This window comes from Ranitomeya variabilis, chromosome 2, assembly GCF_051348905.1.
Source record: "Ranitomeya variabilis isolate aRanVar5 chromosome 2, aRanVar5.hap1, whole genome shotgun sequence".
Classification (NCBI taxonomy): Eukaryota; Metazoa; Chordata; class Amphibia; order Anura; family Dendrobatidae; genus Ranitomeya; species Ranitomeya variabilis.
Genome location: NC_135233.1, coordinates 959,449,819 through 959,473,619, shown reverse-complemented (window position 1 = coordinate 959,473,619; position 23,801 = coordinate 959,449,819).

Here is a 23,801-nt window from a genome sequence, read left to right as displayed (position 1 = left end):
AATTTTGAGTTCAAAAAGTCAAACAGTGCTCCCTCCCTTCTGAGCCTTGGGATGCACCCAAACAGTGGCTTTCCCACACATACGGGGTATCGGCATACTCAGGAGAAAATGCACAACAAATTTTGTGATCCATTTTCTCCTGATACCCTTGTGAAAATGAAAAAAAAATTGTTTCAAAATTTTTTTGTGAAAAAAGTAAAATGTTCATTTTTTTCTTACACATTGCTTTAGCTCTCGTGAAGCCCTGAAGGGTTAATAAACTTCTTGAATGTGGTTTTGCGCACATTGAGGGGTGCAGTATTTAGAATGGTGTCGCTTTTGGGTATTTTCTGTTATATTGGCCATCCAAATTTGGTAAATTTTGTTGGAAAAATGAGAAATCGCTGGTCAACTTTTAACCCTTATAATGTCCTAACAAAAAAAAATAGTTTCCAAAATTGTGCTGATGTAAAGGTGACATGGGAATTGTTATTTATTAACTATTTTGTGTGGCATCACTCTCTGATTTAAGGGTACAAAAATGAAAAGTTTGAAAATTGCAAAATTTTCAACATTTTTGCCAAATTTTCATTTTTTTGCATAAATAAACGCGTTATATCAAAGAAATTTTACCACTAACATGAAGTACATTATGTCACGAAAAGACAAGCTCAGAATCAGTGGGAAGCGTTGAAGCATTCCTGAGCTATAACTTCATAAAGTGACAGTGGTCAGAATTGTAAAAATTGGCTTGTTCATTAAGTACCAAATTGGCTCTTTCACTAAGGGGTTAAGTGTGTATCTGGCTGCCTGATGTTGTTTTTGGGGTCTGCACTTGGACATTTTGAAATATAAATGCATTAATATGTTTCACACAATTCTTCACGTTTCAGTCTTACACAGAATATTAATATGAATAATGAAACATGATCTATGTATATGCTGCTAGTTCAAAAATCTTACCCACACATCCTTTTATAAATGGAAATTCGACATAATACCTCCATTAGCATACGCCATATACTGCTCATATACGCAGCACCCCAGTAGGTGGGCAGCATACCTGGGTGCAAAATCTGTGTCTGACGGTGAAACCACTGGCCTTTCCCCTGTGTTACAACATTTCCACTGCTCTATCCAGGAAGGAGGCACTGAGGCCACCTGTCCGTAAGCTGCAGTTGCACAGACACAACAGTCAACAATCATGTACAGTTCATTGTCCCAGCGCAGCGTTTAGATGTCCCTTGTCAGTATATGCTGTATGTTTGTTTACAAATTGTTAGTTAGATAGGGCTTGCATATTGGTTAGCAATTTACATTTTCCGGTGCTGGATAAAGACCGTTGCTGACTTTTCCAGGTTCCTACATGAGACTTGTGTCTCTTTATTAAACTGTCGCTTCACTTAAATTTTCTACATTTGGGTCCTTACAAAAAAATGGTGGTGGGGCATTGGCCAGTTTCTGCATATTTAAGCACGTCAAGAGACTGCGTTAATACGCTCCACAGACTTAATCAGGCAGCAGCCTTAGACATATTGGAACATCGTCATTGCCACGCTAAGGCCTTTACCTGAGCTCCTTAGCACTGCCTGTCACCTGAGTAATACACTCATATCCTGTAATTACTCCATTGTTGCTCAAAACCATGCAAAAGATACATTCTGCCTGGTTGCGTAGTTTTCAGAAGGTGTGTAGGCTTGTGCAGAATGGTCAATGCCACTCCTGGCTCTTTCCTTGAGGAGGCTGCTTCCAAGTAAAATAAGGCTTGTGCATGTTTCTGACATGGGTTTCAGGCCTGACAGACTGACAACAAAGCAGGCCCTTGCTTGCATACACTATATTTCGGATTATATTCTAATGCTTTTGGTGTCTGGTAGAATCCAATTTACTGACATTGATCATACAGCCCGCCCAACTCCTGCATTATATTCACCTTACAGCGGCTTCAACCACTATGACAGTGGTTCCATTGGGATCCGGAGGCAAAAGTGAACAGTAGACCTTACAAAACACAGGTTTCACAGCACCTGATGGCCCTCTGAAAATTAAAAACAAGGGCCACATAATGTTATAGCAGTGGACATGGTGGTGGTGAGCAAAGCCCAAAATTCAAATGCTCGTGTTTGAAATGGCATAGTAAAGGGAAGGGGGTTATGTATTCCACTCTCATGCCAACTATTTGACATGAAGGAGTGACCTCCCAAATATATGAGTGAGATCCCTCACAAAAGGTAATGCAAAAACTAAAGCCAAAACGCTCCATGAACATATGCTAAAGGGGAGGTATAATTTTTTTTATTTTGTTTTGTATTTAGGGTTATTTACATCTAATTATGAAGGAAAAAAATTTTCTTAGCATTTTTCGCTTTAAAAAAAAATGTAGGCTTGGCTTGGTAGGTCTTTTAAAAATCCGTAAAACCGGCGCAATAGTCTGACAACATTATTCCCAGATACCATATGTGAGTCAAAGAGGCATGCAGGCATCTTCTCCATGCTGTTCCCATTTAGTTTTAGCACTTTCCAATCAATTGCAGCTTTTTATCCATGCCCCTAGATCTGTTCGGATGGTCCAGCAGAATTAATGCAGCAGAAAAGAGGCAGCAGTGCTTACCTGACCTTGTCTCCAGACAAATGCACTCTCAGGATTCAGCAAACCCATGTACTGTAGTAAAGATGGCGGCAACACATGTGAAAAATACTGATATGACAACTACTCATAGCCTCCCAATTCATTGAGGGGGTGATTGCTTAGTATATGATTGCACAAAAGCGGCTTGTATAGGATGCTGTTCATATACAGGTAATGCACAGTATCTGGTTTACAGCCTATTAGTGATGCTCATACTATTAGATCAGGAGGGCTGCCCAGTACTATCTAAATGCATCCCATGTAAACAGACACCCCAGTTTACAACCCCAAAATATTAGAAATTATCCGGGTCGATTTTCCCGAATCCAAATATTTCACTATTCGATCATCACTACTAATATTCTATGCAAACAAGTGTCAAGGTGAAATAAGTTAAAAGCTCTGTGTGACAAATTTTAGCTATGTTTCATATGGCAATTTGACATTTTTATCATAATTGATTTTTTTTCTTGATTATTGTAAACAAATAAATATAGAATTTTTTAAAAAAATGTGTTTTTTCATGTCTGAAAAGTTTAAATGTTAGTATCCTACTGTTTAACGGGCTCAAGTGCTGAAAGCTTTTTCATGCAATTACCTAACACTTCATTACTTGTAAGGTTGTTCATTTTTGTGCATTAATCGATGGCTTTGTCCTACGCTGCAATAGCACATTATTTTACAGAGAAAACAACCTTAAACATTTTAATTAGTATGATTTGCATATCTCGTTGAATCACAGATGTATTCTTTCATTCTGAAAATGCTCCATTATAAGGCCGGCGTCACACTGGCGTGTTTTACGGACGTATGAGAGGCGCAGAAAATACGGATTGCATACGGTACCATGATTCTCTATGGCCCTGCTCCTATCTGCCGTATTTTACTGATCCGTATTATACGGTCTTGTACAGCCATAGAAAATCGCAGCATGCTGCGTTTGTCAGCGTATTGCACAAAAAATCCGCCAATGAAAGTCTATGGGGGCGAGAAAATTACGGATTACACATGGACCATGCGTGTGACTTGCGAGAAATATGCAGCGGTGTTCTCTAGAAAAGCCGGCAATTCAGTGCGGTGTACAGTAAAATCACACTGACAGAATAGAATAGGTAGAATAAATGTGTACACATAGAATAGTTATATATATATATATATATATATATATATATATATATATATATATATATATGTCAGTGAGACACATATATATACAGTACAGACCAAAAGTTTGGACACACCTTCTCATTTAAAGATTTTTCTGTATTTTCATGACTATGAAAATTGTAAATTCACACTGAAGGCATCAAGACTATGAATTAACACATGTGGAATTATATACTTAACAAAAAAGTGTGAAACAACTGAAAATATGTCTTAAATACTAGATTCTTCAAACCACCTTTTGCTTTGATGACTGCTTTGCACACTCTTGGCATTCTCTTGATGAGCTTCAAGAGTAGTCACCGGAAATGGTCTTCCAACAATCTTGAAGGAGTTCACAGAGATGCTTAGCACTTGTTGGCCCTTTTGCCTTCACTCTACGATCCAGCCCACCCCAAACCATCTCGATTGGGTTCAGGTGTGGTGACTGTGGAGGCCAGGTCATCTGGCGTAGCACCCAATCACTCTCCTTCTTGGTCAAATAGCCCTTACACAGCCTGGAGGTGTGTTTGGTGTCATTGTCCTGTTGAAAAATAAATGATGGTCCAGCTAAATGCAAACCGGATGAAATAGCATGTCGCTGCAAGGTGCTGTAGTAGCCATGCTGCTTCAGTATGCCTTCAATTTTGAATAAATCCCCAACAGTGTCACCAACAAAGCACCCCCACACCACCTCCTCCATGCTTCACGGTGGGAACCAGGCATGTAGAGTCCATCTTTTCACCTTTTCTGCATCGCTCAAAGATACGGTGGTTGGAACCAAAGATCTCAAATTTGGACTCATCAGACCAAAGCACAGATTTCCACTGGTCTAATGTCCATTCCTTGTGTTCTTTAGCCTAAACAATTCTCTTCTGCTTGTTGCCTGTCCTTAGCAGTGGTTTCCTAGCAGCTATTTTACCATGAAGGCCTGCTGCACAAAGTCTCCTCTGAAGTTTTTGTAGAGATGTGCCTGCTGCTAGAACTCTGTGTGGCATTGACCTGTCTCTAATCTGAGCTGCTGTAAACCTGCGATTTCTGAGGCTGGTTACTTGGATAAACTTATCTTCAGAAGCAGAGGTGACTCTTGGTCTTCCTTTCCTGGAGTGGTCCTCATGTGAGCCAGTTTCTTTGTAGCGCTTGATAGTTTTTGCAACTGCACTTTCAAAGTTTTCTTAATTTTTCAGACGGACTAACCTTCATTTCTTAATGTAATGATGGCCACTCGTTTCTCTTTACTTAGCTGCTATTTTCTTGCCATAATGCAAATTCTAAAGAAACTGGCTCACATGAGGACCACTCCAGGAAAGGAAGACCAAGAGTCACCTCTGCTTCTGAAGATAAGTTTATCCAAGTAACCAGCCTCAGAAATCGCAGGTTTACAGCAGCTCAGATTAGAGACAGGTCAATGCCACACAGAGTTCTAGCAGCAGGCACATCTCTACAAAAACTGTTCAGAGGAGACTTTGTGCAGCAGGCCTTCATGGTAAAATAGCTGCTAGGAAACCACTGCTAAGGACAGGCAACAAGCAGAAGAGAATTGTTTAGGCTAAAGAACACAAGGAATGGACATTAGACCAGTGGAAATCTGTGCTTTGGTCTGATGAGTCCAAATTTGAGATCTTTGGTTCCAACCACCGTGTCTTTGAGCGATGCAGAAAAGGTGAAAAGTCATTAGTCATTAGTCATTTCATAGTCATTAGTCAGTAGGACTATCAGCTGTGTATCCACGAGACTTCTGCTCAACACAACTGATGGTCCCAACCCCATTTATAATGCAATAAATCCCACTTATTAAACCTGACAGGGCACACCTGTAATGTGAAAACTATTTCCGGTGACAATCTCTTGAAGTTCATCAAGGGAATACCAAGAGTGTGCAAAGCAGTCATCAAAGTAAAATGTGGCTACTTTGAAGAACCTAGAATATAAGACATAATTTCAGTTGTTTCACACATTTTTGTTAAGTATATCTAGCTATTAAATTAAAGGGTTAAATCCTGGAAAAATTGGCGTGGGCTCCGCCAGAGTGGGAAAGCCAGTGACTGAGGGCAGATATTAATAGCCTAGGGAGGTACCATGGTTATAGGACCCCCCTGGCTAAAAACATCTGCCCCCTGCCACCCTAGAAAAGGCACATATGGAACATGCGCCTATGCTGGCACTTAGCCTTTCTCTTCCCACTCCCATGTAGCAGTGGGATATGGGGTAATGAAGGGTTAATGTCACCTTGTTATTGTAAGGTGACATTAAGCCAGGTTAATAATGGAGAGGCGTCAATTATGACACCTATCCATTATTAATCCAATAGTATGAAATGGTTAATAAAACACACACACCACACATTATTAAAAAGTATTTTAATGAAATAAAGACACAGGGTGTTTTAATATTTTATTATACTCTCCTTTTAAGAAAAGTTCCCACAGTCAAGTTCATATGAGTTCATCTAGCAGGGGGCGCATCACCGCAACTCGAGGTAACTACAGGACATTCCCTTGCATTCCATTCATTCACCAAATTTTACAGACAACGGATCAGTCATTTTCATAAGTCGCCGACTTTTGGCAAAGTCGGCGTCTCATGAAACCCGACCCGATCCCTGTGTGGGGTCAGCCATGCGGTACGCGACTTTCGCGCCAAAGTCGCGTTTCAATTATGCTAAAAGCGCCATTTCTCAGCCAATGAAGGTGGACGCAGAGTGTGGGCAGCGTGATGACATAGATCTCAGTCCCCACCATCTTAGAGAAGGGCATTGCAGTGATTGGCTTGCTTTCTGCGGCGTCACAGGGGCTATAAAGGGACGTTCCCGCTGACCGCCATCTTACTGCTGCTGATCAGAGCGTAGGGAGAGGTTGCTGCCGCTTCGTCAGAAGCAGGGATAGTGTTAGGCAGGGTACATTCACCCCCAAACCGCTTGTGCTGTAGCGATTTCCACTGTCCAACACCACCTTTTGTTTGCAGGGACAGTGTAGGCTAGATTTTTTTTTTCCTCAGCACTGTAGCTCATTGGGCTGCCCTAGAAGGCTCTCTGATAGCTGCGTTGCTGTGTGTGTACGCCGCTGTGCAAACCAACTGCTTTTTTCAAAGCACAAATCCTGTTGTTCCTTCCTTTATGCATAGCTATCTTGTTTGTTTGTCCACACTTTTGTGTGCAGCAGTCCTTTTTATAGCTGCCTGCCATACTTTTCTGAGATTACTGCAGGGAGATAAAGATTGGCAAGTCTGCCTCTGTGCCAGTGCTGTGTGTGGCATCTGTCTCTCATTGTGTGCCACAGAAAACCTAGTGTGTAATACTGGGCCATTTTTTATTTTTATTTTTATTGTCCCTGAAAAAAATAAATAAATAGTGGGAGATAAAGATTGGCAAGTCTGCCTCTGTGCCATTGCTGTGTGTGCCATCTGTCTCTCATTGTGTGCCACAGAAAACCAGTGTGTAATACTGGGCCATTTTTTTTTTTTTTGTAAATTCTCCCTGAAAAAAAATAAATAAATAGTGGGAGATAAAGATTGGCAAGTCTGCCTCTGTGCCATTGCTGTGTGTGGCATCTGTCTCTCATTGTGTGCCAAAGAAAACCAGTGTGTAATACTGGGCCATTTTTTTTTTTTTGTAAATTCTCCCTGAAAAAAAAAATAAATAGTGGGAGATAAAGATTGGCAAGTCTGCCTCTGTGCCAGTGCTGTGTGTGGCATATGTCTCTCATTGTGTGCCACAGAAAACCTAGTGTGTAATACTGGGCCATTTTTTTTTTTTTTCTATTCTCCCTGAAAAAAAAAAAAAAATAGTGGGAGATTAAGATTGGCATTTCTGCTTGAGTGCCGGTCGTGTGGGTGCCATCTGTCTCAAATTATTGGGGCACAGAAAACCTAGTGTGTAACATTGGGCCTGGTTTTCCTTTCAGTATCAGCCACCTATAAAGGTGTATATAAATCCTACAGAAGTTAGAGTTCACCTTATAAGTTGTTTTACAGTAACAAATACCGTTACTTTGGTTACGTTTTGCAAACAATGAGGAAGTCTGGTGGAAGAGGTCGTAGCCGTGGGCGGTCATTGTCAGCTGGTAATGATGGTAGTGGTGGTGGAGCATCAGGTGGTCATGGTAAAAGCAGTACAGCACCTAAGTTTCGAGTTGTTGAGCCAGGTTCGTCGTCTGGCTACACAAGGCCTCGAAAGCTCCCTTTTCTGGGAGTAGGAAAACTGCTTTTAAAGCCGGAGCAGCAAGAACAATTTTTGGCTTTCCTTGCTGACTCAGCCTCTAGCTCTTTTGCCTCCTCTTCTGAAAGTGCAAAATGTAAAAGCAGCACGTCGTTAGTGGGTGTTCATGGTCAGGGACAAGTCGCTTCCTTGTCTTCTTCACCCAGAACAAGAGAGAAGGATGCGTCAGGAGACACAACGGCTTACTCCATGGAGCTCTTTACACATACCGTTCCTGGGTTAGACAGTGAAACAGTTAACAGGCCATGCCCATTAGAAGTTGAATCGGACATGGAGTGCACTGATGCACAGCCACAGCCAGATTACTATGCTGTTCCTTTGACTCAGACCAGAACATTGCCCTCGCAGTGTACTGAGCCAGAATCAAACCCAGCTGAGACTATGGAGCCCAGTCACGAACGCTATACCACCGGCTTACACGGTGACACAGACGAAGTTGCACACGAGATAGAAGAGGAGGTCATAGATGACCCAGTTGTTGACCCCGATTGGCAGCCATTGGGGGAACAGGGTGCAGGCGGCAGTAGTTCTGAAGTGGAGGAGGAGGAGGAGTCGCAGCAGGCATCAACATCACAACAGGTTCCATCTGCCGGGCCCGTATCTGGCCAAAAACGCGTGGCAAAACCAAAACCAGTTGGAGGACAGCGTGGCCATCCGGTTAAAGAAGCTCAGTCTGCAATGCCTGAAAAGGTATCCGATAGTAGAAAGAGTGCAGTCTGGCATTTTTTTAAACAACATTCAAATGATCAGCGCAAAGTCATCTGTCAAAAATGTTCAACTACCTTAAGCAGAGGTCAGAATCTTAAAAGTCTAAATACAAGTTGCATGCATAGACATTTATCCACCATGCATTTGCAAGCCTGGACTAACTACCAAACGTGCCTAAAGGTTGCAGCACCCTCGGCCAATGAAGCTAGTCAGCAACGCTACATCCCTTCCCTCACTGTAAGCCCACCATTTCCCGCAACACCTGCAGTATCTGTGCAGCTTTTGTCTCCAGGCCAAAGCAGTCAGGGAATCACCAGGTTCGTAGTAGGAAACACTGCATGTAGGGCACCGGCAAGAATACCATCTCCAACCCTCTCTCAGTCTGCCATATCCACCGGCACCACCGCTAGTTCCACGATCTCCAGCTCTCCAGTCCAGCTCACCCTACATGAGACTCTTGTTATGAAAAGGAAGTACTCATCCTCGCATCCGCATACACAGGGTTTGAACGCCCACATTGCTAGACTAATCTCATTAGAGATGATGCCCTACCGGTTAGTTGAAAGCGAAGCTTTCAAAGCGCTGATGGACTACACTGTACCACGCTACGAGCTACCCAGTCGACACTTCTTTTCTAGAAAAGCCATCCCAGCCCTCCAACAGCATGTTAAAGACCGCATCGTCCATGCACTCAGGCAGTCTGTGACTACAAAGGTGCACCTGACAACAGATGCATGGACCAGTAGGCATGGCCAGGGACGTTACGTGTCCATCATGGCACACTGGGTGAATGTGGTGGATGCAGGGTCCACAGGGGACAGCAATATTGGGACAGTTCTGCTTAGCCCACGGTCAAGGAAAGAGTTGGATGTAGGCGTTCACCCCCCCTCCTCCTCTTCCTCATCCTCCTGCAGAAGCGAGAGCTCGTCCACAGACCGCAGTCGCACATCCACTCCATCCGCAGCTGCCACTGTTGCACACCAGGTGTGCCATTATGGGACAGCTAGTGGCAAGCGTCAGCAGGCTGTATTGGCAATGAAGTGTTTGGGCGACAACAGACACACCGCGGAAGTTCTGTCCGAGTTCTTGCAGAAAGAAACTCAGTCATGGCTGGGCACTGTACATCTTGAGGCAGGCAAGGTAGTGAGTGATAACGGAAGGAATTTCATGGCTGCCATAGCCCTTTCCCAACTGAAACACATTCCTTGCCTGGCTCACACCTTAAACCTGGTGGTGCAGTGCTTCCTGAAAAGTTATCCGGGGTTACCCGACCTGCTCCTCAAAGTGCGCAGACTTTGCTCGCATATCCGCCGTTCGCCCGTACACTCCAGCCGTAAGCAGAACTATCAGCGGTCTTTGAACCTTCCCCAGCATCGCCTAATCATCGATGTTGCAACAAGGTGGAACTCCACACTGCACATGCTTCAGAGACTGTGCGAACAGAGGCGTGCTCTTATGTATTTGTGGGAGTATACACGGGCAGGCAGTTGGATGGCAGACATGGAGTTGTCAGGTGTGCAGTGGTCGAAGCTACAAGACCTGTGTCAAGTCCTTCAGTGTTTTGAGGAATGCACACGGCTGGTTAGTGCAGACAACGCCATAATAAGCATGAGCATCCCCCTAATGCGTCTGCTGATGCAAAGTTTGACGCACATAAAGGAGAAGGCGTCTGCAGCCGAGGAAGAGGAAAGCCTTGATGACAGTCAGCCATTGTCTGGTCAGGGCCGTGTAGAAGACGCGGTAGCGGGCGAAGAGGATGAGGAGGACGAGGAGGATGATGGGGATGAGTACTTTTTTAATGAGGAAGCTTCTCCTGGGCCAACAGAAATTAGTGGCGTTGCAAGGCCGGGTTCTGGTTTTTTAAGGAAGACAAGTGACGTAAATTTGCCTGTTACTGCCCCTCAAACCAGCACAACCGCAGATTTGACAACTGGAACTTTGGCCCACATGGCGGATTATGCCTTACGTATCCTCAAAAGGGACCCACGCATTATTAAAATGATGACCGATGACGATTACTGGTTGGCCTGCATCCTTGACCCTCGCTATAAAGGCAAATTGCAAAATATTATGCCACATGAGAACCTCGAACAAATATTAGCAACCAAACAAGCAACTCTTGTAGACCGTTTGATTCAGGCATTCCCAGCACACAGCGCCAGTGATGGTTCTCACACGAGCTGCAGGGGGCTACAGGGCAGAGGTGTTAGAGGTGCACAAATCAGAAGTGGCGTTGGACAGAGGGGTTTTCTGACCAGGTTGTGGAGTGATTTCGCAATGACCGCAGACAGGACAGGTACTGCAGCATCTATTCAAAGTGACAGGAGACAACATTTGTCCAGTATGGTTACTAACTATTTTTCATCCCTTATCGATGTTCTCCCTCAAACGTCATTCCCATTTGATTACTGGGCATCCAAATTAGACACCTGGCCTGAATTGGCAGAATATGCATTGCAGGAGCTTGCTTGCCCAGCAGCTAGTGTGCTATCAGAAAGAGTATTCAGTGCTGCTGGTTCAATATTAACCGAAAAAAGGACTTGTCTGGCTACCCAAAATGTGGATGATCTAACCTTCATTAAAATGAACCACTCCTGGATTTCAAATTATTTTGCCCCGCCTTTCCCGGCTGACACCTAGCTTTCCTATAAAAAGGTCTTGCTTGTGGACTGGTCTTACTGAGTGTTCCAATCTCTTAATTTGCAGCAGCAGTTTGTCCAGCATACGACATGTTTACACCTCCCTCAATGGGAAAACTCCCCCCACGGGGCCGTGGTCTCGCCACTTGGCGCAAGCACCCGTTAGAGTGCCGTTTGTCTGAAGAGGTGGGTGTGCCCACTTTTGGTCGACGGCACTGCCACTGGGTCCCTCATAGTACAATAAAGTGTCTCTGGCGGTGGTGGCGCGCACCCAACGTGAGACACACCGTTGTAACATGAGGGGCCCTGGGACGGTACCGCCGGCCACAAGAGAGTTCACCCCCCCCAGCTCAAACTGTGCTCTACCATGTGCAAAATTATCTCTCACAGCTCCACCAATGTTTAGTCTATGCGCTGACATCATTCAATGCCTGGCACTGACAATACCAATTTGTTGACATCTATGATGCTAGTTAAAGTAGTCTGGGTCAGTGTCCTATATTGACACCAGTAAATACTTACTGCCAAATTACTATGTCAGAAACTCAGCAGATGAGCCCACCCCTGTACCTAAGTATGCCACACTTTTTTTTTGTTGTTGTTGTTTTGCGAGACATTAACATCTATTTATTTTTTGTGAGTACTAACTGTGTCAGACACTCCTTGCAATCGTCCTCCGCTGACCACACCAATGCTGCCTGTGTACCCCTGCGAGATAACTCTAAGTGCCTTGAGCCTATTTTTATTTATTTTAGGCCTAGTAAGCCTGTCTGCGGTCCCTCCTTGCAATCCTCCTCCACTGACCACAACAATGCTGCCTGTGTACCCATGTAACCTATTTAAAACTGCATAGAGCCTATTTTTATTTATTTTAGGCCTAGTAAGCCTGTCTGCGGTCCCTCCTTGCAATCCTCCTCCACTGACCACAACAATGCTGCCTGTGTACCCCTGCGAGATAACTCTAAGTGCCTTGAGCCTATTTTTATTTATTTTAGGCCTAGTAAGCCTGTCTGCGGTCCCTCCTTGCAATCCTCCTCCACTGACCACAACAATGCTGCCTGTGTACCCCTGTGAGATAACTCTAAGTGCCTTGAGCCTATTTTTAGTTATTTTAGGCCTAGTAAGCCTGTCTGTGGTCCCTCCTTGCAATCCTCCTCCACTGACCACAACAGTGCTGCCTGTGTACCCATGTAACCTATTTAAAACTGCATAGAGCCTATTTTTATTTATTTTAGGCCTAGTAAGCCTGTCTGCGGTCCCTCCTTGCAATCCTCCTCCACTGACCACAACAATGCTGCCTGTGTACCCCTGCGAGATAACTCTAAGTGCCTTGAGCCTATTTTTAGTTATTTTAGGCCTAGTAAGCCTGTCTGCGGTCCCTCCTTGCAATCCTCCTCCACTGACCACAACAATGCTGCCTGTGTACCCATGTAACCTATTTAAAACTGCATAGAGCCTATTTTTATTTATTTTAGGCCTAGTAAGCCTGTCTGCGGTCCCTCCTTGCAATCCTCCTCCACTGACCACAACAATGCTGCCTGTGTACCCCTGCGAGATAACTCTAAGTGCCTTGAGCCTATTTTTAGTTATTTTAGGCCTAGTAAGCCTGTCTGCGGTCCCTCCTTGCAATCCTCCTTCACTGACCACAACAATGCTGCCTGTGTACCCATGTAACCTATTTAAAACTGCATAGAGCCTATTTTTATTTATTTTAGGCCTAGTAAGCCTGTCTGCGGTCCCTCCTTGCAATCCTCCTCCACTGACCACAACAATGCTGCCTGTGTACCCCTGCGAGATAACTCTAAGTGCCTTGAGCCTATTTTTATTTATTTTAGGCCTAGTAAGCCTGTCTGCGGTCCCTCCTTGCAATCCTCCTCCACTGACCACAACAATGCTGCCTGTGTACCCATGTAACCTATTTAAAACTGCATAGAGCCTATTTTTAGTTATTTTAGGCCTAGTAAGCCTGTCTGCGGTCCCTCCTTGCAATCCTCCTCCACTGACCACAACAATGCTGCCTGTGTACCCCTGCGAGATAACTCTAAGTGCCTTGAGCCTTTTTTTTTAGTTATTTTAGGCCTAGTAAGCCTGTCTGCGGTCCCTCCTTGCAATCCTCCTCCACTGACCACAACAATGCTGCCTGTGTACCCATGTAACCTATTTAAAACTGCATAGAGCCTATTTTTATTTATTTTAGGCCTAGTAAGCCTGTCTGTGAGTACAAAGGTGCACCTGACAACAGACGCATGGACCTGAAGGCATGGCCATGGAAGGTTACGTGTCCATTACGGCGCAATGGGTTAATGTGGTGGATGCATGGTCCACAGGGGACAGCCTACTAAGTCTGTCTGCAGTCCCTAATTCAAATTGTCCTCCACTGTATAAATCTGAGCTTCAACCTTCTGGCTCTCATTAAGTGCTGTTTTTTAAAAATTTGGTGGTTGGGGCCTACTAACGGTGTCTGCCACTCCCTGGTGTTGTCCTCCACTGTATAAATCTGAGCTTCAACCTTCTGGCTCTAATTAAGTGCTTTTTAAAAAAAAAAAAAGTTTGGTGGTTGGGGCTTACTAACGGTGTCTGCCACTCCCTGGTGTTGTCCTCCACTGTATAAATCTGAGCTTCAACCTTCTGGCTCTCATTAAGTGCTGTTTTTTAAAAATTTGGTGGTTGGGGCCTAATAACGGTGTCTGCCGCTCTCTGGTGTGTCCTCCACTGTATAAATCTGAGCTTCAACCTTCTGGCTCTCATTAAGTGCTTTTTAAAAAAAATTTGGTGGTTGGGGCCTACTAACGGTGTCTGCCGCTCCCTGGTGTTGTCCTCCACTGTATAAATCTGAGCTTCAACCTTCTGGCTCTCATTAAGTGCTTTTTCAAAAAAAAAAAGTTTGGTGGTTGGGGCCTACTAACGGTGTCTGCCGCTCCCTGGTGTTGTCCTCCACTGTATAAATCTGAGCTTCAACCTTCTGGCTCTCATTAAGTGCTGTTTTTTAAAAATTTGGTGGTTGGGGCCTACTAACGGTGTCTGCCACTCCCTGGTGTTGTCCTCCACTGTATAAATCTGAGCTTCAACCTTCTGGCTCTCATTAAGTGCTTTTTAAAAAAAAAAATGTTTGGTGGTTGGGGCTTACTAACGGTGTCTGCCACTCCTTGGTGTTGTCCTCCACTGTATAAATCTGAGCTTCAACCTTCTGGCTCTCATTAAGTGCTGTTTTTTAAAAATTTGGTGGTTGGGGCCTACTAACGGTGTCTGCCGCTCTCTGGTGTTGTCCTCCACTGTATAAATCTGAGCTTCAACCTTCTGGCTCTCATTAAGTGCTTTTTAAAAAAAATTTGGTGGTTGGGGCCTACTAACGGTGTCTGCCGCTCCCTGGTGTTGTCCTCCACTGTATAAATCTGAGCTTCAACCTTCTGGCTCTCATTAAGTGCTGTTTTTTAAAAATTTGGTGGTTGGGGCCTACTAACGGTGTGTGCTGCACCTTGGTGTTGTCCTGTGTTATTTTCCTGACCTTTAATCTTCAGGCTTTCGGCCTTCATTTGTAATATTAAACTGCATAGGGCCTACTAGGTGGGTTGGGCCTACTAACGGTGTCTGCCGCTCAAAGGTGTTCTCCTCCACTGAACAAAGCAGTGCCGCCTGTTTACTCCTGTTACCAATTTTGAACTTTATTTTGCCCACTTTATTATTTGGGCCTACTAACTGTGTCTGCCTCTCATTACAGTTGTCCTCCACTGAACTAAGCAATGCTGCCTGGTTAGTCCTGTTACCAATTTTGAATTGCATTTAGCCCACTTTATTATTTGGCCCTATATCAGTGTTTCCTCCTCATCCTGCCCATTGCCCAGCCGGTGCTACATGAGTCTTGTGGTACTTTGACCCAGACCACTACATTCCCCTTGCACGCTACACAGCCACAATCTGACCCTGCTGAAAGTCAGGTTCCCCTTCCCGCATACTATACCACCTTACACAGGGACAAAGAGGAAGGTGCAAATGAAAGTGCAGGTTTCTTTAACAGGTAGGGGGCATACTCGTTGGCGACATCACAGTCACAGGGCCCCTCAGAGTACGCAAAAGTGTCGCTGCCGGTGGGAGGCGCCCCCGCCATGCAAACACACCGCTGTACTTTGAGGGGCCCTGTGCCAGTGCCAATGCGAACGAGTGGGCCCCCCCTGCTTTCTCAGGATCACAGCACTTGCAACGTTGAAATACTTACCTCTCCCTGCTCCACCGCCGTGACGTAGTCCACGTTTCCTGGGCCCACTAAAACCTTGAACCAGCCCTACCCCCCACAACTTTTGCCAAATGACCCCCAATTTCCAATGCTCAACTATTATTATAAAGTTAATTAAGATTGACAAGCTTCAGAAACAAGAATGGATGTTTTTGGCATTAAAATGGGCACTGTAGGTGTTTTCCTGGCCTCCACTCACTGCCGACTATGCTTCCCCATTGACTTGCATTGGGTTTCGTGTTTCGGTCGATCCCCGACTTTTCGCGATAATCGGCCGACTGCACTCGACTCGACTTTGGACAAAGACGGGTTTCGCAAAACCCGACTCGATCTTAAAAAAATGAAAGTCGCTCAACCCTACTCCTGGGTGTAAAATGATTTAACCCCTTCAGATGGATTTACAGCGTGGGACAAGACTGATCAACGGAAGGTATGGAATATTGTTGTTTGTTTTGTTTAACTTTATTTCAGATGACCAAGGGTCTTCAGGTGGATTGAGAGTATAATAAAATATTAAAACACCCTGTGTCTTTATTTCATTAAAATACTTTTGAATAATGTGTGTGTGTTTTATTAACCATTTCATAATATTGGATTAATAATGGATAGGTGTCATAATTGACACCGCTCCATTATTAACCTGGCTTAATGTCACCTTACAATAGCAAGGTGACATTAACCCTTCATTACCCCATATCCCACCGCTACACGGGAGTGGGAAAAGAGAGGCTAAGTGCCAGAATAGGCGCATCTTCCAGATGTGCCTTTTCTGGGGTGGCTGGGGCAGATGTTTTTAGCCAGGGGGTCCTATAACCATGGTACCTCCCTAGGCTATTAATATCTGCCCTCAGTCCCTGGCTTTCCCACTCTGATGGAGAAAATTGCGCAGGAGCCCACGCCAATTTTTTCTGGGATTTAACCCTTTAATTTAATAGCTAGAGCTTCAAAATTTTACACACAGACACTTGTTACATTACTAAAGAGAAATATGTAAAAAAAAAAAAAAAGGGATATGAGATGGTTTACTGTATGTAAACCATGTCTCATATCCTGTCGGGTTTGTGAAGTAGAGAGCAAAAGCCGACAATTGAATTACCGGCTTTTATGCTATCTTGCGCTGAATTAAATATAAATATATATATATATATGTGTGTCTCACTGACATATATATATATATATATATATATATATATATATATATATATATATATATATATATATATGTTTTTAGGAATATTTTAGCTGATGGATCCATGATTTGTCCATTTTGCAAGCCTGCGCAAAAATATCGCCGTACGGAAGCCATACGGATGCCATATGGATGCATTTGTCTGTAAAATTTGCATCCTCGCATTGAATACGGAACAGTGTTTTGTGAAAATTACTGAGTATTACGGCCGTAAAATACGGACCGTATTTCCCTACACTGAGTGTGACGCCAGCCTAAGACTCCCAAAAAAGGAGATATGTCTAAAGAAAGTTAAAGTAGTTGTCTCAAAATGAACATTAAAAAAGCACTCCCATCAAAGTATTCATCCTTTCAATATATTGCAGTCATCATATTATATAGTAATGTGTACTTACAATTGCTCATTTTGCCTTTCTGGAGAGTTAACTGTTCTATTATTCATTAGGTCAATGACATCACATGATTAGAGACTTACCATATGAATCCTTTTAATCTCTATGTTGAAATAGGAAGTCTCTTTTCTTTGCATGAGTCATCATTAGAATTATTATTCAATGTTACTGCAAAGTCCCTGGCAGCCCAGCTCCACCACCTCTTCATCTCCTGACACTGCTGCCCCACTCCTCCCCACTGCCAGGGATTTTGCAGCAAAGAAGAACAGTAGTTCTAATGATGACTCATCATTCAGGGAAAAGAGGCATCCTGTTTCTACATAAACCTTAAAATGATTCAGCTAGTTAGTTTTTAATCACAAACAAAAAGAAACAGCAAATGCCATATAGAATGGGGATCACCAGACAGCATGGATTGGTGCAACAAACACAACTTTATTTATCAACATGCCGGCGCCTGCGCAGTGGCTACAGCTTGTCAATGGGGTGCCAGGACATTGGCGCCTGCGCAGACCCTGCCGCCGTGAGTAGTACCCTATCGCAAGCCGCTTATGCTAGTGTGCGGATGCAGCCTGCACGTGGTCACTGATACTTAGTGCCGGTTGGCTCCGGCATTGACACGCTGATGCTTGCGCAGTTAATAATGCTGTCTAATGACATATGCCATTTGTCCACCACTGCTCTGCCATGTTCAGAAAAATCAACACAGCTGCCTCAACTTACACGCTGTAATTTAAGGTATTTATACATGGGCATTTGTAGCGAAAAAACCACACCCCTGATGAAGCCACCGCAGTGGCGACACGCGTAGGGTATTCGCTCTTGCCTTGTCCCTGTTACTAATACTTGGTTATTATACCCTTTTGTTGTTGTTTTTTTGGGGAAATGATGGGTGTGCATACTTTGCATCTAGATGGCTGGCTCCCTTGGAGCGCAGCACTTTGAGTGTGTATCGGCTTGTTTTAAGCATTGAAATATCCAGGATTATTTTTTCTGCTATATATTTGAGTATCACCACTCTATGTGCATTTATTGCTTGCCACACTCTGTGGCCTGATTTCAGGCCTTCTTTGTGACCTATTTTAGTTGTTACATTGCATGCACTTCTCATCTGTGTACTTCAGACTCATATAGGTTCTATGTGTCCATTTATATGGTATATACATTGTTAAATATACTGTCCATATAGGACTTGAAGCACAGCACTTTGATTGTGTACCGGTTTGCTTTAAGCATTGAAATATTTAGGATTATTTTTCCTGTTACATATTTGAGTACCATCAATTTATGTGCATTTATTGCTTGCCACACTCTGTGGCCTGATTTCAGGCCTCTTTTTGTGACCTATTTAAGTTGTTATATCATATGCACTCCTCATCGGTGTACTTCAGACTCATATAGATTTTATGTGTTCATTTATATGGTATATACATTGTTTAATATGCTGTCCATATAGGAGTCTGAGGATTACCTGTACACTTACATTTCATCCATTTCCCCTTTATTTGTATACAGGCAAGGCACTGTTTCTAATTGTTTTTAGATGTTTTTAATGTTCATGTCTTGTGTTACACCGTAATAAAGTTGTGTTTGTTGCACCAATCCATGCTGTCTGGTGATCCCCATTCTATATGGCCTTTGCTGTTTCTTTTTGTTTTTGATATGTCCACTTTCTAAGGTCAAGGTGGGATCCCAGCTTTATATATTAAAACTGTGGTGCCCCCATATCATATTATTCTAGTGCTTGTTGTGTATGTAGTTGCTTTTTCCACTACATCTTCCGGGTGTTGGCACACAGATTGACTTTTTACTGTAGGGTTATTTATATATTGCTTCTTTCCATCTTGTCAGCATGGATTTGGCAGCCAGGGAAGCTGCGTGGAGTAGTCAGGCGAGTGGCATTTTTTCTGATGGTTTTGAGGTGACCAAAAGCACTGGCAGTGAGGGTGATTTTCAGCATGTGGCTAGAGAGTTAACCAATTTACATAAGTCTTTGACTAAATCGTGGTGGAATGTGAAAACATTGGAGGAGTATAAAAAGATTGGGATAAGTCCCAGAGGCCTCAGGGTGCAAATTTTTCCAGCCTGGGAGGCCGATGAGGAGTTTCAGAACACTTGGGAAACTGGTCTATTGACCTGTTCTAATGTTATTATTGATATGCTGTTAACACATGACCGGGGTGTTTTGGACTCTCTGAAAGAGAAAATTAAGATATGTGAAGGCAAATTGGATAAATTTGATAAAAAAACTGTGGTGGAACCTTTTCAGGTTCAATTGAAATCTACAATTGATGCCTTTGAGAAGGAAGTTATTGATAGAAAAAAGTCAAAATGTAGAAGGACCCAGCTTGATTTTAAACATGGACGGGCCTTTAAATGGGTACACAGAGGTAACAAGAGGTCTAGTGGCAACAAGGTGTCCACTGAAGGAACCACCACTATCACTCATGACCAACCATCAAGTGATGATTTTTTATCTTCCGAACTGAGCGACATCGAAGGCGCAACAGGAGGGTCCGTAGGAGGAGACACGGTCCGAAAGAAGTACTCTCGGAATTACAGAGCCTGGTCCCCTCGTCACAAGCGGGAGACTCGATCGAACAAGAAATACTAGCCCTAGATGCCCCGGTGGAATCTGGGGTTGATCCTGGTAAGCTGCAAATCCTCAATCTGTCTAAATACGCTCTTTCTGAATTGGAAATTAAAGTTCTGGAAAAAGGCTTGTCGTTCTGCCCTACCAGTGGCCTTGATAAATTTACTGTGATAAAAGATGTCTATTTGTTTTGCAGACAACTCACCTTCAAGCTGTTATTTCACCAACCGTCCGTTTTGGATGATCATCCTATGGCTGATAGATTGGTCCTCAGAGATCTTTTGGACCTGCTTGAGGAGGGAGATGAGTGTTGTCCTAGGAGAAGGTTCACTGGTAGGTTGCCTTCACAAGCCACTCCCGCTTTTTCACTTTTTCCAGTGATCCAAAACTTCTTTAGTGCTGTGGTGCGTGAGGTACAGCAATTAAAACTGGACCCACACAGGGGCAAAAATATCAGTAAGGCTGAGCAGGCTGCTATTGCCAGTTTGGGTTCTAATTGGGAATTTGTCATTCGAGAGGCAGATAAGGGGGAAAATTTGGTCATCTGGCCATTAGATCTATACTTGGAGGAAGCCAGACGTCAACTGTTCAATCAAGATTGCTATCAGACTCTTCCCTCTGACCCCTCGGATGTGTTCCAGACAAAATTACTTCGCCTTTTGGAAGCCGCTTTTTCGTGTAACATCATTAACAAACGAGAAAGGGACTTTATGTTTAACAGCTACCCCAAAATTCCCACCTTTTATATGCTCCCAAAGGTGCATAAGTCCCTTGTAGTTCCCCCAGGCAGGCCTATAATATCTGGGATAGGTGGGTTGTTGGAAAGACCGTGCATATATGTCGATTTCGTCTTGCAGCCTTTGGTCGCCTCGCTTCAATCGTTTGTCAGAGACTCTACTTTCCTGATACAACAGGTGCAAGATTTGGCAGTCCCCGTTGGAACTTGGTTAGTGACTCTCGATGTAGAGTCACTCTACACCTGTATAGGACATGATCTAGGGACGCAAGCCGTGTACTTTTTCCTCGATCAGAACACATCTGGGGACAGAAGGCATGACTCTTTTCTATTGGACCTTCTCAGGTTTATCCTGGACCAAAATTACTTCACCTTTGATCGTGCTTATTACAGGCAAGTGAGGGGTACAGCCATGGGTGCCCGATGTGCTCCGTCATATGCCAACCTATTTTTAGGTTGGTGGGAGACCACCAGGGTGTACTGTCTGGAGGGATTCTCTTTACATGTTATCAAATGGTTACGTTATATTGATGACGTTTTATTCCTCTGGACAGGCACCCTGGATGAATGCCAAAACTTCATCGGGACCCTGAATGACAATCCCTGGAATATTCGCCTCACCTCGCATATGTCACAAACTGAGATAGAATTTCTTGATCTAAAACTCAACCTGAGGGACTCTAAAATTACTACAAGCCTATATCGTAAGCCCACGGCAACCATCAGCTTGTTGCACTTCTCCAGCTTCCACCCACAGCACCTAAAAGAGGGGATACCGAAGGGCCAGTTCTATAGAGTCAAGAGAAATTGTACCCGACAAGAGGACTTTTTGAAACATTCTCGTGAATTGACCTCGAGGTTCAAAGAAAGAGGATATCCAAAAAAGGTAATCTTGCGCGCTTACATTGTGGCTAGAGACCAAGATAGGGTCAATTTACTGTGTCCCCGGGCTGTGACCTGTTGTGGATTCTGTTTGTGGGCTCCCTCTGGTGGTTGCTGCTGGTACTGGGTGACTTTGGTGGGTTGCGGCCTTTGGTTTCCACCTGTCCATCAGAGGCTGGGTGTTTCCTATTTTACCTGGCCTTTCTGTCATTCCCTTGCCGGCTATCAATGTATTCAGATGTGCTCTGTTTGGTTCCTGCCTACCTGCTCCCAGATCTTTCAGGATAAGCTAAGTGCTGATTTTCAGTTGTTTGGTTTTTTGTCCAGCTTGCTTATTATGTCTCTATGCTAGCTGGTAGCTCTAGTGGACTGAGGTTCTCCCCATGTGCCATGAGTTGGCACATGGGTTCTTGTAATCTCAGGATGGTATTTTTGATTAGGGTTTTTTGCTGACCGCTCAGTCCCCTTTTGTATCTTTCTGCTTTCTAGTTTACAGCGGGCCTCAATTTGCTAAAGCTATATATATCATCTCTATGTGTGTGCCTTCCTCTCATTTCACCGTCAATACATGTGAGGGGGCAACTATATCTTTTGGGGTTCATTCCTCTGGAGGCAAGTGAGGTCTTATTTTCTCTGCAGTACTAGTTAGCTCTTAGGCTGGTGCGTGGCGTCTAGAACCAACGTAGGCACGCTCCCTGGCTATCTCTAGTTGCGTTTGTCAGGCGTAGGGCAGCGGTCAGCCCAGGTTCCATCACCCTAGAGCTCGTCCGTTATTTATTTGTACTTTGTTTGTCCTGTGCTATCCCTAGCCATTGGGGATTCATGACAGTATAGCCGGCCCACAAAGTGTTAATATTTTGGGCTGAAGCAGGAGAAATAGAAGTGTTTAAGGGAAATTTTTTTTTTTTTCCCTTCAGAGTTTTGCTGCCTAGCCCTTAATTGCTGTCTAGCTGCTTCTTACCTCCTCTTAACCCTTGAATGGCTCTGATCTTAGCTGTTTAACATGGATGTCCAGAGTTTGGCTTCCAGCCTGAGTAATCTTGCGGCAAAAGTTCAAAACATACAGGATTTTGTTGTTCACACTCCCATGTCTGAACCTAGAATTCCTATTCCAGAGTTCTTTTCTGGAGATAGATCTACCTTCCTGAATTTCAGGAACAATTGTAAATTGTTTCTTTCTTTAAAATCTCGCTCCTCTGGAGACCCTGCTCAACAGGTCAAGATTGTAATATCTTTCCTGCGGGGCGACCCTCAGAATTGGGCATTTGCATTGGCACCAGGGGATCCTGCATTGCTCAGTGTGGATGCGTTTTTTCTGGCATTGGGATTGCTCTATGAGGAACCTAACCTGGAGATTCAGGCTGAAAAGGCTTTATTAGCCCTCTCTCAGGGGCATGATGAAGCGGAAATATATTGTCAAAAATTTCGGAAATGGTCGGTGCTTACTCAGTGGAATGAGTGCGCCCTGGCTGCAAACTTCAGAAATGGTCTTTCTGAGGCCATTAAGGATATTATGGTGGGGTTCCCTACGCCTACAGGTCTGAATGAGTCTATGGCTATGGCCATTCAGATTGATCGGCGTTTACGGGAGCGCAAACCCGTGCACCAGTTGGCGGTGTCTTCTGAACAGGCACCTGAGACTATGCAATGTGATAGAATTCAGTCCAGAAGTGAACGGCAAAATTATAGGCGGAAAAATGGATTGTGTTTTTATTGTTGTGATTCAGCTCATGTTATATCAGCATGCTCTAAACGCACAAAAAGGGTTGATAAATCTTTTGCCATTGGTACTCTGCAGCCTAAGTTCATTTTGTCTGTGACTCTGATTTTTTCACTGTCTTCCATTTCCGTCGATGCCTATGTGGATTCGGGCGCTGCCCTGAGTCTTATGGATTGGTCATTTGCTAAACGCTGCGGTTTTAGTCTGGAGCCTCTGGAAGTTCCTATTCCTCTGAAGGGAATTGACTCTACACCATTGGCTATGAATAAACCGCAGTACTGGACACAAGTGACCATGCGCATGACTCCCGTTCATCAGGAGGTGATTCGCTTCCTTGTACTGTATAATTTACATGATGTACTAGTGCTTGGTCTGCCATGGTTACAAACTCATAATCCTGTCCTGGACTGGAAAACAATGTCTGTGTTAAGCTGGGGATGTCAGGGGGTTCATGGTGATGCACCTCCGATTTCAATTGCTTCATCTACTCCTTCTGAGATCCCTGCGTTTTTGTCTGACTATAGGGATGTTTTTGAGGAGCCTAAGCTCAATTCGCTCCCTCCTCATAGAGAGTGTGACTGTGCTATAGAATTGATTCCTGGCAGTAAGTTCCCTAAGGGTCGTTTATTTAATCTGTCACTGCCAGAGCATACTGCTATGCGGAATTATATTAAGGAGTCCTTGGAAAAGGGACATATTCGTCCATCTTCATCCCCTCTGGGAGCAGGTTTTTTTTTCGTGGCA